A 16102-nucleotide genomic window follows, 5' to 3' on the forward strand; every position below is an offset into this window, starting at 1 on the left:
GCAGCGGCCGCTTCTCCTCCCTTCGGCGTCACGTTCGCATCCAGCCTGCCCTGGCCGCCGCCTCGAGCAGAGCCCTGCAGATGTCGGATGTGGCCTCTGTCCTCTCCCAGGCGGCAAAAGCACCCGCAGCCGGGCAGGAGCCGTGCTGCAAACCAGAGCCTGTGCGCCACCCGGCTCCGGGTCCATGGCAGCGGGAAGGGGATCAGGGACCATGGAGGAGGGCAGGGGGTCAGGGACCATGGCAGCAGGAATGGGGTTGGGGAGCACGGCACAGGGCAGGGGGTCGGGGACCACGGCGAACACCCGGGGCTCTCACCAGCCACCCAGCAAGAGGCGGATGGAGGCACCATCCCACCGGAGGCTGGGGCTCATGCAAATCATTTCTTATAACCCAACTTCCTGGCCGGTCTGTCTGTCTGTCTTTCCAACTATCTGTCTCACTCGCTAATCAAAAGAGGTTGTTCCAAGAAAGCTGGAAGAGGAGAAGGAATGTCTCACTCAGTCATGGCTTCCTTTGGAAAGTCTGGAAAAACTGTAGCATCTCGACATGCACGAAGGTCTGACTGGCGAGAAGCACATTTTCCTTCCAAAGCTGCTGTAAAGATGTGAATCATGAGCCGGTAACGCTCCTGGCAAAACGAAAACCAATTCCACTGAGACGTGGTGCTGGCAGCGGTTCTGCCGTATCTCTTGGATGGAAAAGATAAACATTTATCTTAGAGACGTTGCTGAGGAAGAGCCGCCGGTGCTGCCGAGAGCCTGGCAGTGGCCAGATCTTGCCCGTGCCCGGCGTGCTCCCACCAAGGGGAGCCTCGAGCAGCTTTCTCACAGGTCTCCCAAAGCCTGGCGGTGGCATTGCCAAATATTCAAACACGAGCCAAGGGGTTTACAATCCCCTTTGGTTGCCTCAACCCCTCAGTGGCATCTCTGCATTTCGGGGATGAACATACCCCGTATCCCAGCAGGTTGTTTGCGATGACGTCGATTTGATTTCTGGGGTTTTATAGGCATCACATTGCACACTGCAGGGAGAGACGAGGAGGGGATGCCTGAGCAGATCGGTTTTTCTTGCCATGAGCTCTGCCATGGTGGAGCACGTGCCTCTGACCACACACAGGAAAGGGGGGGATTCATTGCCCCTTTCATGGGAAAAGGACCTAAAACCTTCGGAAAGGTCTGCAGAGAGCCCCAAAGACAGGTATGTGCAGGACAGTGAATCAGGAGGGCAAGGAAAGCCGTGTCCTGAAAGAGCTTCCAGGTGCTTTGGGGACACTTCCCTCAGCTGATATCCGTGGGAGGAGGATTGCCCATTTGCAGGCTGCAAAGGGGTTCGCACCCAGAATTGGGGTTTACACGTAACGTGGGACCTTCTCGGTGGAGATAGGGTGAAGGGCGGGGAGCAAGCCCACCGCTCGGGATGCCTGTCTCAGGAAGAGCCTCGGGCTGGGGAGACGGAAGAGGCAAGAGGGAGGTGGGTGGTGGGCCGGGACCCTGGGGGGGTCCATTAAAGCAGAGGAGAGAGCGGCGGGATGGCAGGGTGCTCCCAGGCTGCCTTCGCCCCACCGAGAGCCTGCGCGGCACAGGAGGCAGTTCCGTTTGGCGTTATAGCGAATTATTACATCTGTGCCCAGCACTCCTGCACGCGTTATCTCATTTGGCTGCTCCTTTCCTAACACCTTCATTAGTGGTTGTTTCATTACGGGGTGCAAAAATGAGCTGTTCTGAAACACTAATATACATATGCAAAATATGCAATGAGCAATTAGTGCTGCTTAATGAGAGAGGGAGTCACGGTAGCAACAACAGGAAAAATACAGCAACGTCCCAGCAAACCTGAGAGCTGACCTAGCTCAGCCAGCCTGCGGTCACCTGGAATTATCCCAGCGGCCTTTCAGGACACGAGGAGAGAAAATGAAACACGGGTGGGTGAGCTGATGGCGAGCGGATGTTTCCTACCCATGGGAGAAACACGGGGCATCCGAAACCAGCCCGTATTGCCAGCAAAGGCTGTCAGAGGGGATGGGAAAGGCGTGCTGGTGCCGCTGTGACTTCAACCCTGGATCTAAATTCAGTGGCAGCGCCTTCCTTCCCGGGGACTCTCCAGTGCTCTGTGCCTGGAGGTGGGAATTAATGGGGTTGAGCACGGGACCCAAGCGCTCCTGGGGATGAGGAATGCTGCCGGGTGCTTCGGTAGCTGTGATTAATTGTTGTTGATATTAAATTCAGCGCTTTGTGCAGGACGGAGAAGCATTTAGGGAGAAGCCCAGCTCCTGTTCTACCTGTCATTAAAAACCATTGCAATTAAGCCCCGCTAACAGTGGGGCTGTGGGCTCGCCTATCTGCCAAAACAGCCCTAACAGCACCTTACCATCCCTCTCGCCATCTACCAGCGTCCAGCCTCCAAACTGAAACACCCAGCCCCTGCTCCCAGGCGAAAGGTGCCAGCGTTGGGGCTAACGTTAGGGCTGCTTCTGCAGCCGGGCGAGCCCGCAGCCCCAATGTGAGTGGGTCTGTGCGAGGGCCGCTGAGGGAGGTTTGAGGGCAGGCATGCGTTTTGGGGCTGGCACCTTTGGCTGGGGAGCAGGGGCTCAACGTTTACAGTTTTGAGGATGGACGCTGATTTTGGTTGAGAGTGACGTAAGGCTCTATGTTGAGGCCTTGCTCGGACAGGCGAGCCCGCAGCCCCAATGTGAGTGGGTCTGTGCGAGGGCCGCTGAGGGAGGTTTGAGGCCAGAAGCATCCTCTGGATGGCTGGGATTTCTGATGTGCATGACGGAACAGCTCTTCCCAGCTGTGTGCTGGGGCTGGGCAGCCCAGGTGGGTCCCATCAGGATGGGGCTGGGACCAGGTTTTAAAAAGGCTGCAGGTGGGCAAGGGGCAGGGTGGCTCTTTGTGCAGCCACTGGGCCTGGGCCCCCAAGGGCCCTAGCTGGGGAGGGGCCTGCCTGCCTGCCTGCCTGCCTGCCTGCCTGCCTGCCTGCCTGCCTGCCTGCCTGCCTGCCTGCCTGCCTGCCTGCCTGCCTGCCTGCCTGCCTGCCTGCCTGCCTGCCTGCCTGCCTGCCTGCCTGCCTGCCTGCCTGCCTCAGGCAGCTGCCTCCAGCAAGGACCAGCCAGTCCCTGTGGCGAGGAAGGATCCCTCCCAGCATTCCCCGACCTCACGCAGCACCGGGAGCTTGGTGCCTCCGTCGGCCGCGCGTGTGAGCTGCCGTGCGTCCGGGAAGCCTGGTGGGAGAGGAGCGTGGAGGCACCCACTGCCTGCTCCTGGGTGGGCAAGCATTGGGTAGCCAGCACTGTGGAGGAGCAAGGGGCAGAGGCAGAGAGAGGCCTCGGGGTGCTGAAGGTCTCCCGTGGGTGCCAGGAGGTGTGGTGAGACGTGTGTCTGGTTCCATCCCTGCTGTGCTTCTCCAGATCTCTCCCTGCCTCCATCACCCTTTCAGCCCGGCTGGATCCCCAAAGATTGTTGCTCTTCTGCCAACGCTGCCCCGTACCCTGCTGCCTTCCACTTTTCCTGCCTAGGCCTCTCCCATTCTGGTACCCCACTGCTATCATTTAATTCTCCCTACATGGCTTCTGAAAAATGCATTTCTGTGTCTCCATCTATCCAGCAACCTGTCTCTGTCTTAAATGTGTTCTTCAGCTCTGCACCCTGCTGCTCAACCAAAATCCTTTTGCCTGTGGCTGTCTGCTGGGCTCCCTCTCCTGACACTGCAGTTCTTACCTCTGTGGGCAGGCCTGTTGGACAGTGAGAGACGTAGGGGACTGGTACGTGGTGAGGCAAGCACGGAGCCCCAGTGGGAGTGGGGCTGTGCCAGGGCCGCTGAGGGAGGTTTGAGGCCAGGCAGCCCTTTTGGGGCTGGCACCTTTGGCCTGGGAGCAGGGGCTGGACGTTTCCAGTTTGGAGGCTGGATGCTGGTAGACAGGGAGAGAGATGGTCAGGTGATGCTCGGGCCCTTTCAGCGGCTGAGGTGAGCCCAGAGCCCCAGCTGTACTGGAAGAAAATCAGAGTAAATGCATCCTCTGTAAGCGGCTTCAGCTTTCCACAAACATCTGTGTCCCACTGTTTCTTCTTTGTCTGGCCAAGCTGCTTTTGTTTCCCCTCTTCCCAGGACTCGTATGTTGCTTTTTCTCCTTAATCCTGCCCGCAGCTTCCAGTGGCCAGGGCTCGAGTGGGGAGGAAAGGAGCCCCAGCTGCCTCTGACCATTGCAACCGATGGAGATTGAGGCAGCTGTAGCTGCAGCCCCAGCCCTGGCCAAAATCAAGGTTGTGCTCCAGGTACTTGCTCACCTCAATGCTCTCTCCGCTCCTTTGCGGCCGGCTTCAGGGCAGGGTGTGCTGAAGCTCTGCCAGGGAGGGGACTTTTGGCAAAGCTGGGTACACAAGCGCTCTGCGCCCCAGAAAAATAATTAGCGGAGCACAGAGAGGCTCCTCAACCCACCAGGCTGCCAGGGGAGGGGTTCCAGCTCTCGGGACCTGCTCATGCCACGATGCTGGGAGCCTGTGGAAATTTAGGAGAGGTGCTGGTTCCCCACTGGCACTGGGAAGCCAGGCGATTCCTCTGGCTCGGCACCATCTCCCCCGTCACGACACGGCATCTCCATCAGCCGGAGGAGCACAGCACAGCCGGGAGGTGCCACCAGACCCCAAATCCCACAGGGCTGCCGGGAACAGGCAGTGCCGCAGCACACCGTGCTCACCATGGGGCGGGATGCGGGGCTGGTGGCGATGGGTCAGCCTTCGCCAGAGGTCACTGAGAGGAGCCGCACCGGCAGGGGCCGAAGGGGGACCCTCCTCTGCCTCCCCCCAGTGACCCACGGGACCAGAAGCCGTGGTTAAAATCTAGGAAACGCCAGGAGAGACGGGTGGGAGCAGCAGTAAGGTAGAGCCAGGTATGCCACGCCACGGCAGGTTAGTAACAGCCTGGCCAGCGTCCCTGTCCCTTCCATAGCAGGTCCTTTAACCCCTGACATAGCCTGGGGAAAGGGAAAAAAAACCCAAACCCCTAGATAAGATTTAGGGTGAGGTAAAATAAACCCTGCAGCAAGTACGATACCAGCGCCAGGAATACTGCACTGAAAATCTTGGACCCGGCGTGGTAAAGATTGTGTGAAAAGTGTCCTGAGAGCGAAGCTGGCTTCTCAGAGCCACAAAGGATGCTGGCAGAATCGCACAGGGTCAGGAGGGATGGGGGAACACCAGGCGTGCCGAAATCTGGGTAGATCTGGGACTCCGGCGGCCCTGGAGCCTGCCTGGCTGGGGACACGGCAGGTGCTGACGGCCGAGCAATGGCTCTGGGACAAAACGCGGGCACTTGCGGGAACATCCCGGCTTCACCCGGCACCAGCCGGCAGAGTGACGTGGTCCCCGTGCCAGCCCGGGGCTCCGGCCACGTCCCCGGGCTCTGCAGCCGCAGCAGAGAAGGGAAAGACTGTGCCGGGACCGCAGTGCTGACGAACGACTTTTTTTTTTTTTTTTTTTTTTTTCTTCCCATTGCTTGCAAACACTGTCATCTTGTATATAAAGACAAAATGCCAAAATGTGAGTCAGTTTAATGGTAGTTTGGCTTCTGTACAGAAACGAGGCGATAAATGGCAGAAATACAGTCTGCAGAGCTGATTTATTCCCGTTTCAGGGGGTTTCAACAAGTCACTCCAGGGCAGGTAGAATATACTTCCATGCTATATTAAAAAATAAATTAAAAAAATTATAAAAAATTAATTCTTTTCAATTAGTTGCTTCCCATTGATGAGGGGAAACCTTTCTCAGCTAAACGTACTATTTTAAGCTTTGATATACGTTGGAGAGCAGGAAGAAAAGCAAACAGTGTCTTCCTATGAGCAGCAGATTCAAACTATATAAAGGTTGTGGTTTGCGTTTTGTTTTTTTCAAGAGCTGCTAAATAAGTTCTGAGGCCCAATGCCGTGATCCGGCACAACAAAAGATCCTATTCACAGGAGGGAGCAGATCTGAGGCCTCCTCAGGAATCTTAATTCCTGAATTTCTCAGCTTTTATTTTTTTTTCTAACATAAAGAATCTCAGTGAGCCAATTACGGAGATCTTGACGTGATGTCATTTTTTTTTCTTGGTAACAAATGCTATCGTTTGAACTCCACTCTGCAAACACTGAGGCACGTGCTTATATCTACACGTGTAAATAATCCCGTGCAGGTCAGCAAAACTAACCACATATATAAAATTAAGCGCGTGTGAAAAGTATCTGCAGGATTGAGGCCAGCGATTGCAAAACAGTTTAAACTATAATCCCCCATTTTCATTAGGGTTTTTTTGAAAAACTTCTGCTGTGGGCTTGAAATCCTTCCTGTTCTGTTGAGCCAAAGGTGATTTTTCTTCCCCAGGCAGCCTGAGCAAAAACCTTCCCGCTGGTTTTAAGTTGTCAGGCTTCAAAAATCACATTTCCCACTAAGGACGGGCTGCCCTTTTAATTTAGAGAGCTCAACATTGACATCTATTGCGTAAATAAAGCTAACTAAAGACAGTTGTTATTTGCTGTACCTGAAAGTCCTCCAACACCACAGATCTGGCAGCTTTTCCTAAATAAAGCAGCACCTGTAGGCACGGGGAGCATCCTTTATTCCTGTAAACGCGGTGTTAACTTTTCAGCCTGATATATAATTAAACAAGATCTCAGCCCCAACGCTCCACGCGCTCGTCCTTTTCTCGGATGCCGAGCAGCGCAGAAGCGGCAGGCTCTGGGTTTAAGCTGCGTTCTCTCAAAAAGAGACACATCCACCTGTGAACGGCGCTAAATCGGCGCTAAATCGTCGCTGCCGCGCTGCGCTGGGAAAATGGGGGCAGCGACGGGGCGTTGCGGAAGTTTCCGTGGTTAGCGAAGCACGCCGCTCGTTTAGGGGGAGAAGGTGGGTTGCGGGTTGGTTTGCAGCCTGGCTGAGGTTTGGAAGATGATAATCTCTCCGAGAATCCTGCCCGCGTTTCTGGCTTGTGAGAAGAGGTTTGAGGCTGTAGCAAGCGATGAACTCTGTGCCTCCCGGCTGGGAAGGTAACACAGGGCAGGGTGAAAAACCTGGTTAAAAATCAACGCGCTTCCATTCAAGACAAATTGCCTGGAAAGGAATATGGCGTGTGCCTTGAGTTTGAACCGAGCGCAACAAGAAAAGGAAGCAAGAGATCCAGATTAAGGGTAAATCCTTCGTTAAGGGCTTAAATGGTCCAGATAAAAAAAAAAAAAAACAACCCTAAAAAAATTTTCAATTGTTATTTGGGTTATAATAAAATGGGATTTAATAAAATCGTGCCCTGTCATTTCAGAGGAGAGCGGAGGTTCTTCTTGCTACCTTGCAGAAACATCAGCTGAAGATGGTGGAATATTTTTTTTTTTAAAGTATTTTCAGCCATGCTTCAGCTTCACGGCTTATTCAGGCACCAGGAGTTTAATATTAATAACTGAGATGTTTTGACTAGACACATAAGACACACAATCTGCTTGTTTGTTTGTTTGAACCGAAGAAATACTGAGAGGTGATTTCAGCTCTTTGCTTTGTTTTCTAAGCGATCTAGGAAATAATTTACCAAATTAACAGGCAATATGTGGGAGGGTTTCAGGCACGCAGTGACAAGACGGGGTCACACGTAAGTAGCGCAGCAGCCAACTCGGTCTGCACCAAATTCCCTTTTAGAGGAATCCTTTTTAAATAACTCAGCTGTCCAAATCTCCTGACACGTAACCTCTGACTAGGTACAAATCGCGCAGAGCCTCCGAAAGCTGCAGCCTGGAGGAAAATTCCCTTTGGTGGGGAATTACGGAAAAGCCTGTGATGGGTTTATGGTTTTTCCTGACCGTGTCATTAAGAGTTTAGTGCGCGCCACAAAGCATGAGGGTTATTTGATTTTTGCTTATCAAGGTGACTGTCAGCACTTCCATTCCCCAATTCAAGATTCCGGGTTTATTATTTATGTATTATTTTGCCCCCCAACTCCTCTTTTTAACAAATATTTGCTGTGCTTTCAGTACCCCAGGGCCGATATTTCTCCTTCGCTGCAGAAGCACGCGTTTTTCTCTTACCTCTCTCAAAAGGTATTTAATGTATTTGTCTACTCTGCAAGCAGCAGAAGTCAGACCAGAGTGACTTCACATTTTATTTCCATAATATACCGCAGTTGTCAGGGCAGCACCATAGGTAAAAATGACGAGAAGACACGATAACCATCTCTGCCAAAGTGTTATGCATCAGTGTTTTCAGCAACGTTTTCTTCCCACCTTGTTCCCTGGAAACAGAACTGGGCACGTGGCAGAAACACGCGTTCACGCTCGGCTCTGAACAGGATCGTTCGGAAGGCGTTCGCTGCTCTTGTTGCGCTCGGGGTCTGTCGATAGCTCGGCAAAAGTCCTGAACACTCGAGAGCATCAAGCACTCCGTGGAGATTATCTGAGAGCACCAACATGCTGAAATTAATGTAATCTTTTTGTAATTTTTAAGTACTTGATTCTGAAGCCCCAACAATAATCTTTGACTGTAGTCTTGTCTTTGTGCAGCATAAAGAAAACCTTTAAGTCATAAAGAGTGAAGTGCAGCAGCAATCGGTTTATGAAATCAGTTTTTAATCCATATAAATGCTAAATCTGTCACCTAGCAGTAGGTGACCCTGCTTTGGGCCACCAACCCCCCCCCCCAATTTCAGTCACCACACTGACGTAACAGGGGTCAACTTGCCCCGTATAATTTTTTTCTTGTGTCATCAGATTCTTAATCCTCCCACCACCGCAGTAAATTGAAAGAATGACCGGTTCCTGTGTCAGACTCTTTCCAAGCTTATAGAACACAAGTGCGTAGAAACCATCTTAAAAACAAACTAAAAATTGATATAATACTTTCTCAACACCTTCCACCTCGCACTTGTCACATCATTGCTAAATCGCTCGGATATACCTGCTCCGGTCGGAGCGGTGGGGGTCATCTATATTAATTCCTAGACAGCATCGGAGTTGCAGCCACACAGGTGAAATCTCGGGTACAGCTGAGAAGAAGGCTCTTTTCTGGGGGGGGGGAAAAAAAAAAAAGAAAATCACAAAAAGTCCAATATTACTGCGTTGGGTTTTTTTTTTTTAAATGATTCTGGCACCCACAGCGCAGAATAACAGATTTGTAGTTAAAATACAGTGTGACAGCCTGAGCCAGGGGAAGACAAAGTGAATCTATTCAGGGATGCGGCCGGGAACGCTCTGCTGCTCTCAAAGCGACCGCTCAGCTCAGACGGCGACGGCTCTCACCGTGCCCACTCCCAGCTCAGCAGCGCGCGGGGTCACCGTTCTGTCGCAGAGCAACTGAGGCAAGGGACCAAGTCACAAAAATGCCACAGCAATTCTCTTCTCCCCAGAAACCTCAATTCAGAAAGGGCTTGGTGCACGCATAGCCATATGTTTTACTAAGTTTTTACGTTGTGTAATTCCTTGCGGCACTTAACAATCCCGTAGCCAGGATTTTCCTGTGGATTTACGGCAGGTCTTTCTTCCAAACCTGCGGCGCGTGCCCGTGATGATTGCATAAGGCTGTAATTGTGCCGGTAAATTCTCATCCCCACCTCTTTTTGGTTGAATAATCCAAAACACTAAATATAAAATGTGTTGCAATTTGCAACCGCACTGTTGTAAAAAAATCAGAAAATGGTAAAATTGTGTGTTGCAATGTTCACACCCATTGCAGAAATGACAATTTTTCCAACTCTCTTATTTCCTCCGTAGTACTGCAGGAAAATCCTATACCAAGTGTCACCCTAGGAGGAGACTTGCCTGCAAGGTTATATGAATAGTTTAGATTGGTTTAGTTCTGAATAGTTTAGACGAGGTTTAGTTCTGAGGCTCCTTTCGCCGCCCCCATAAAAAGACTAAAGCGCATCTGGACTTTCCCTAAAGTCAAAAGTGTTTTTTTTTTTTTTCCCCTCGGCAGAGCGCTCGGGGTTTGAAAGGGGTTACTGGTTTTTTTGTTGGCCCGTTAGAACGGCCCGCTCTTTACGGAAAGTAAAGCCAGCTCAGAAGACTGTGAAGGGAAGCGCCAGCAGCGCTCCTTCGCTGCTCTTGCGGGAAGAGCGTGAGACCGGCCCGCGGCAACGGGAAGGGAAACCCAGGAGCATGCACGGGAAGGCGGCACGCAGCAGCCGTCTGCCTGACGGCCTCCCGACACCCTGTTCTTCAGGAGCGTCCTTTTGTAGGATGCTAAAAATTACTGGTGCTACATCTGCGAGAAAAAAAAACAGAGCAAGTTGGGAAGGGGAGAACGGCCGAATTAACACTACGATTATTTTTCTACTTCTTGGCCTGACCTGGACCCACAGAAACTCCTCCCTAATTTATATCGCTTAGGGACCACTTTCCATGCCTTTTCCCTGCCTTCCACCTACTCACAGCAGCCCTGCTGAGGACTTTGCAGTGTCACTTCCCTCTATTTGACCGCAACTGTTGGTCATTTTCACTGTTTTTAGTTATTTTATAAAGCGGAGTTACGGCAGGGCGGCGAGAGTGACTCGAGTCTCCTTTGGGAATCCTGGAGTTGCTGTAGCTGATCTCCAGCCGGCTGTTTTACAGCTTCTACCCCGTTTTCTTCTTGCCGTTGTTTCTTGAAGGCTTAAGGCTTGGCTTTAGCCTGGCTGTAGGCTGTCCCTTGTCTCCCTAATCTGAATGGCTTGAGAAGCTGCAGGCAGATGGAGGGGAGCTTGGTGCTGGGCTAGTCTAGGTGACATCAATGACTGTCACTCACACAGACCTTCTCCTGCTGTTTATTCCTCGGTGCTTCTATACCCAGACAGTCCCATTCACAGCAATCTCAACACTCCTATTTCAAGGAAGAAAATGGCTTTTTTTCCTTTTTTTCTTTTTTTTTTTTTTTTTAAAGAAGCAGAGTGTCATGCAAGTTCCTCCAGCGAGCGTTCGTAGTTATAAAAGCACGTTAGATGGGGCTGTATTTGCAGACAACAGCGGTACTTCCTCTCTTCGGAAACGGAGCAAGTTTCTATTTCAGGCTTTGCTGACTCAAGGGTGAGGTACCCAAGCTGATTCAGCAGCTTGGCAAGCCAGGAAGACTTCTGGTTATGAATGGAATGAGCAATACATTTAAAGTTTGTCTTCATCTTTCAGAAACGTATATCTGAGCGAAGCCACCTCCCGGTGGCAGACATTTTGCCAAAGCAGCGGTATGGCCTGCACTGCTTTCAGCGTAGAAGCCACTCGAATGAGACAGCCACCCAGCCCGCAAGTAAAATCCTGGTCCCACGTGAGCCACTGACTCCCACCCAGCTGGGCCAGGTTTTATCCTCCCTCTTGAGGTCCAAGTCACATGAAAAGATTTTCTACCGCTTACTCGCTTATTTTATCGGTGCATCTCATCCAGGATGTGAAATTGTGTCAGTAATATGGATAATTTGAACTGCAATTTCAGGAGGATGAAAATACAGAATGTAAAATCAACCTGGCCACCCCAAGGAAGCAAGAAGAATGCACCACTCAGCTTCCCTGGCTCCATATGGAAAAGACGTCAGAGGTAATCTTTGTGCTCTTCTTCTATGGAAAAGTGAAATAAGCATCGTGATACTTTTCTGGATTCAGACAACATGGAGGAGTAACAATCCTCCAAAATACATTCTAATATTCACAGACCTGTTAGTCTGTGAACAGAAGTCAGAAAAGTTGTTTGGTGGTTTGGTTTTTTTTTGTAAATCCGTAACACAAGTTCTTGCACCTGGAGGTTACCAGGATTCAAAACAAAGCTCATAACAAACGCTGCACACGTCAGCAAGACGCAAAAGTTTGTCAGAAAGTGAGATTCTGATATTTTTTACGGTAAGAAGGCAGGGAATGGAGCATCCATGCTGTCTCCCTTGTGCCTTTCTGTCTCCGGATGGACTGAACAGGTTTTAACATATTTTCCTCCAATATTTAAGCTGTTCCCAGAGCCAGACAGGATGAACAGTCTCCACCCATGCCATCCATGATGCCTTTTCTTTCAGGCTGTAAGTTTGTCTTTGACAGCATACAATAAAAGCCATCAACTTCTAAATAGCGTTCCTCCTCCCCAGCTACACCAACTATACTGGCATTAACACACGCTGGTGTTCTAGCCAGCACTTCCCATGTCATATTCTTCTGCCTCACGAAGGCAGTTTGTGAAGTCTAAAAAAGCATCAAGTGGGTTGTCACGTTTCAGAATCCCCCTAAATAGTTTTGCACAGCTCCATCAGATAAGCGGTGAAGTACAATATTATGAATGGCAAACAAAAGCTTATCATTAGAGCTGACAAAGCTCTGCCTCTGAGAAGGGAAGTAAATTCTATTCTATAGATTAAGTATGTATATTTAGTGGCATGAAGTTAAAAGAATTGTGCAAGTAGGATATACATTTGTCCAGCTACTGCACTGTAAAGTATTTCCTCTAACTCTGTCTCTGAGAAAGAAAACCAGTCACAGAGTATTTTGGAAGAGCGGTCAGAGTTCTCTGCAGGAAAACAGCATAACCCAGAACTACCAGACACTGAAATGAACCCAGGACTCAAAGTCAATACTGCATGGTACCTCCCAGCTCTACCAAGACCGGCTAACTGTGGTTGCTAAGAAAGTGAACCAGAGGAAGCACCTTCCTTAAAGGATGCTACAAACATTACCCACGCAGACGCTGCCTTACAGGGACATGCTGGCTGTACGATAATCCACGGAGTTAAACTCCTCCTGGATAAAACCAAACCAGAAGACAGGGGGGAAATAATGGATACAATTTCCAAGCACTTCTTGCCCTCTAAGACAAATTTTACTCACGCTTGAAATAAATACAAGCATCACTGGCATTTGATTACCGCTTACATGTATTCAGTCTGCTTCTTGAATTCAATGGAGAAAATTCTTCACAATAAACGCAAAGTGAAAGTAATAGTGTCCGTGGTGTAATACCCAATTAAAAAAATTCAGTCTTTCGGGAGGCAGCACTAGGTTTTGCCCAGCCGGTGCAGAGCTACCAAAAGTGAATCCAAGGCCACTCTTCTCCCTACTGCATACACAGTGTGTATTTCCACAGAACTTGGTAACGAGAGGAAGCCAGGGAACGGCTGGGCTGGTGAGCGCTGGGTGACTGTTTCACCCAACGATCAAAAGGAGGAGCACGATGGGAGTCCATGAGCAACAAACCCAGTGGGAGCTTCCTTGGGGGAGCAAGGATTCAGAACAGTCTTGAGGTCGTGATCTGAAGCTTACCAAAGGAGGGTTTTGACAAGTCATATATCTTCTTCAGTCCCATTTCGCTGTCCTTCAAAGCGGTAAGTGAAAGCTGGGAAAGAGGAGACTACCTCATTAGTGGAGATCAAAAGCAGTCTCTGACTAGTAGCCAGACAAAATTTGGGATCATGTGGGTCACTCAGTTCAAACTTGTGATGTAGCCACTACCTTTGATGTGATTCTGTTTATTCGAAGAACATACAAAGTCATGCTTTATTGAGCACAGAGGGAACAAGACACACTTCTCTTGCTTCTCAGTCTGAGCTTTGCTTCTGCTTGTCCTCTGTCCCCAGCACACACGTACCTCCGTGCCCAAAGTGTCGGTCTCTTCTACGTGCACGCGCGGAAAACGCACACGCACAGCCCCTCTCCCGATTGTGTGAGCACACTCGTTTACGTGAACTCTCTCTGTGCAGCATACACGCACCCAAACCACCTCCCTCCTGCGCGCTCACTTACTGTTACACACACAAACCCAAGAGGTTTATTGTGAATGAAGGCAGGATCCTGCATCTTCATTTTAGATGAAAATTGAATTAAAGCCTACCCAAGCAAGTTTCAGTAATAAATACCAATTCGAAGGGCCTCAACTTTTACCGCGCTCTAGACAATGTTTTACTTATTTACCGCCCATGCAATCTTAATCACCCTGGACCAAAGGAACTGAATGAAATCATGAATTTGTTGATACCAGAGGGAAAACGCATATCTTCAACTGGAGGAAAATTGACCCTGGCATTATTTTCAATGACATCCTGATTTACTTAGAAATAATAAGGGTTTAAATGATTTCCTGTTTCCCCCTCTGTATTTTAGTCCTCTGTAGTTTCTACCCTTTTCAGAGGGAACTGTGGCTGACCCAGACTGGCAGTTGAGTAAAGATGTCATAGGCAATAATAATAAGCCAATACTATCATAAAGCAAGGCTAAAAAATTTATCCTTGAATTTCTCAGTACATCTTACATCTCAAAGTTCAAATCACCGAATCTCTGCAACCACGCAAGTCTTACAGGTTTACATAACAAAGTTAAAAACACAGGTAATTTTACCTTAAATTCTTTGCCATTGAGGTAAAAAACTTTTTTTCCTTTTTCCACCAAATTTCTACAGTATCTTTGAATCCTTGGAAGTTGTCGCAGTTATTTAATCCTCCAGATTAAATAAATTCATCATCCTTTATGAAGTAAAAATGTAACTTAAAGTACATTTAGATGAATCAATAAAAAGGTTGCAAAGAAGTCTTAGTAAATCTATCAATTAATAGCCAAGCCCAGGAGGCCATCCTTCCTTTCTGCTCTGTCAGCTCAGGGATTTCTTTCTTCCTAACAATGTTTATGTAAGAGAGGCATGGTAAGCAGCACTCGCTATAAAATATTGATTAGCTGAGCCATTAGTTGGAATTCGAGATGTCTATGTCACAGCAAAAACAAAATAATTATCACTATTGATTGGAATTTTTTTATTATAGATTGTTTTGGTATTCGAGTATGTCAGGAAATCCAAATGTCTTCAAAATAATAATAATAAAACCACATTTTACAGCATGATTACCACACAATAAGTAATAACTTTACGAAGGAAACAGAAAAAAAATACAGGTTTCAGTTCCAGTGACTGTGTGGCCACGTATTTGCTATTACTATTTAAAAAAAAAAAAAAAAAAGAGTGGATTTTACCAAACGGTGGTGTCTTCAGAGAAAGGACTCACCGCTGGAGCAGAGCACTTTGCAGGCAGCAGAAAGGAAAAGGCTCATCTGGGAAACAGTAAACGGGATTCAGGGAAGCAGGAGCCACAGCAGGGCCCGGGCAGCTGCAGGCAGAAACCGGAGAAGCCCCAGAGCGTGGGCTGAGGGGCAGAAGGAGAAGCTGGTGGGACCATCACCTGTGGGCAAGGGTGAGGGATGGAGAGCGGGGAAGAGAAGGGGAAGAAACCGAAGCAAGCGCGGGGAGGAACCCTGCGAAGGAGGGAAAGATACAGGCCATCTGGGAGGAAGAGATAATGAAACTGAGGGAGCGGTGCAGGCGAGATAGCGTCAGTTATAAACAAGCGAAGAGGAGAGGAGGAAAAAGAAGCGAGCGAGTTTCCAGCAGGCTGCGGGGATGCGGAAAGGTTGAATTGTTTGCCGAAGTGCACGTTGTTTGCGCATGGCCAGTGTCAGCCGTGCCAACGGGGCCCCCCCCCGAACAAACACGGCCCTAAAGGCGGCGGAGGGACCCGCCGGGAGGGACCCAGCGCCTGTGGGGAGGGCGGGAGGAGCGCACGGCGAGAGGCCGGACCGCGGAGGGGAACCCTGAGGGACCCGCCCGGCTCCGGCCGTCGGTTACCCCTCCCCGCCCTCTGCCTCACAGAGGGATAACTCCCCTTCTCCGGGGGGAAGGGGGCGCGGGGCGGGAGCCGGTCTCCTCACACACACCCCGGCCCCGGGCGCGCCCCTCAGGCCGGGAACAGCGAGCGAGAGAGAGAGAACAGGCAGGGGAGGGGGGGGGCTGCGCGCTCCCGCCGCGGCGCCGCGCCCCATTGGCCGGCGGGGGCGCGCGCCTGCAGAGCTCCCCCCCCCCACCCCCCCGTGAGGAAGATGGTGGCGGCCGTGGCCGCCCGCGCCTGAGCGCGTTCCCGCCGCTCCCCTCCCACGGCGGCGCGCAGGCGGGCGGGCCGGCCCCCGCCAGGGCACGGAGCTCCCCGCGGCGGCGCGGCACCACCCCGCCGGGAGGGGGGACGGGACCAGCCCCGCCGGGCCCCGCGGCAGGCGAGGAGGAGAGGAGGCGGCCGAGCCCCGCGCCGGGGGCTGAGGGGCGCCGCAGGGGCACTCGGTCTCTCGCCCGGGCGCTGCTCGCGGCGCCAGGAAAGCGCGGGGCGGCGGAGGGCCCAAGG

At 50.8% G+C, this 16102-nt stretch overlaps 1 long non-coding RNA gene across 1 annotated transcript; it reads right to left on the minus strand.

The window, feature by feature from the left end:
- Positions 1–7253: 7253 nt before the first annotated feature.
- LOC129213500 (uncharacterized) lies at positions 7254–15728 on the minus strand. The gene is made up of 3 exons (XR_008579455.1): positions 14907–15728; positions 8905–9011; positions 7254–8420 (listed from the first exon to the last, which is right to left on the minus strand). It is a non-coding gene; the product is annotated as an uncharacterized LOC129213500 (long non-coding RNA).
- Between the last annotated feature and the right edge of the window lie 374 nt (positions 15729–16102).

The sequence above is a fragment of the Grus americana genome, chromosome 15 (genome assembly GCF_028858705.1).
Source record: "Grus americana isolate bGruAme1 chromosome 15, bGruAme1.mat, whole genome shotgun sequence".
In the NCBI taxonomy this organism is placed as follows: domain Eukaryota; kingdom Metazoa; phylum Chordata; class Aves; order Gruiformes; family Gruidae; genus Grus; species Grus americana.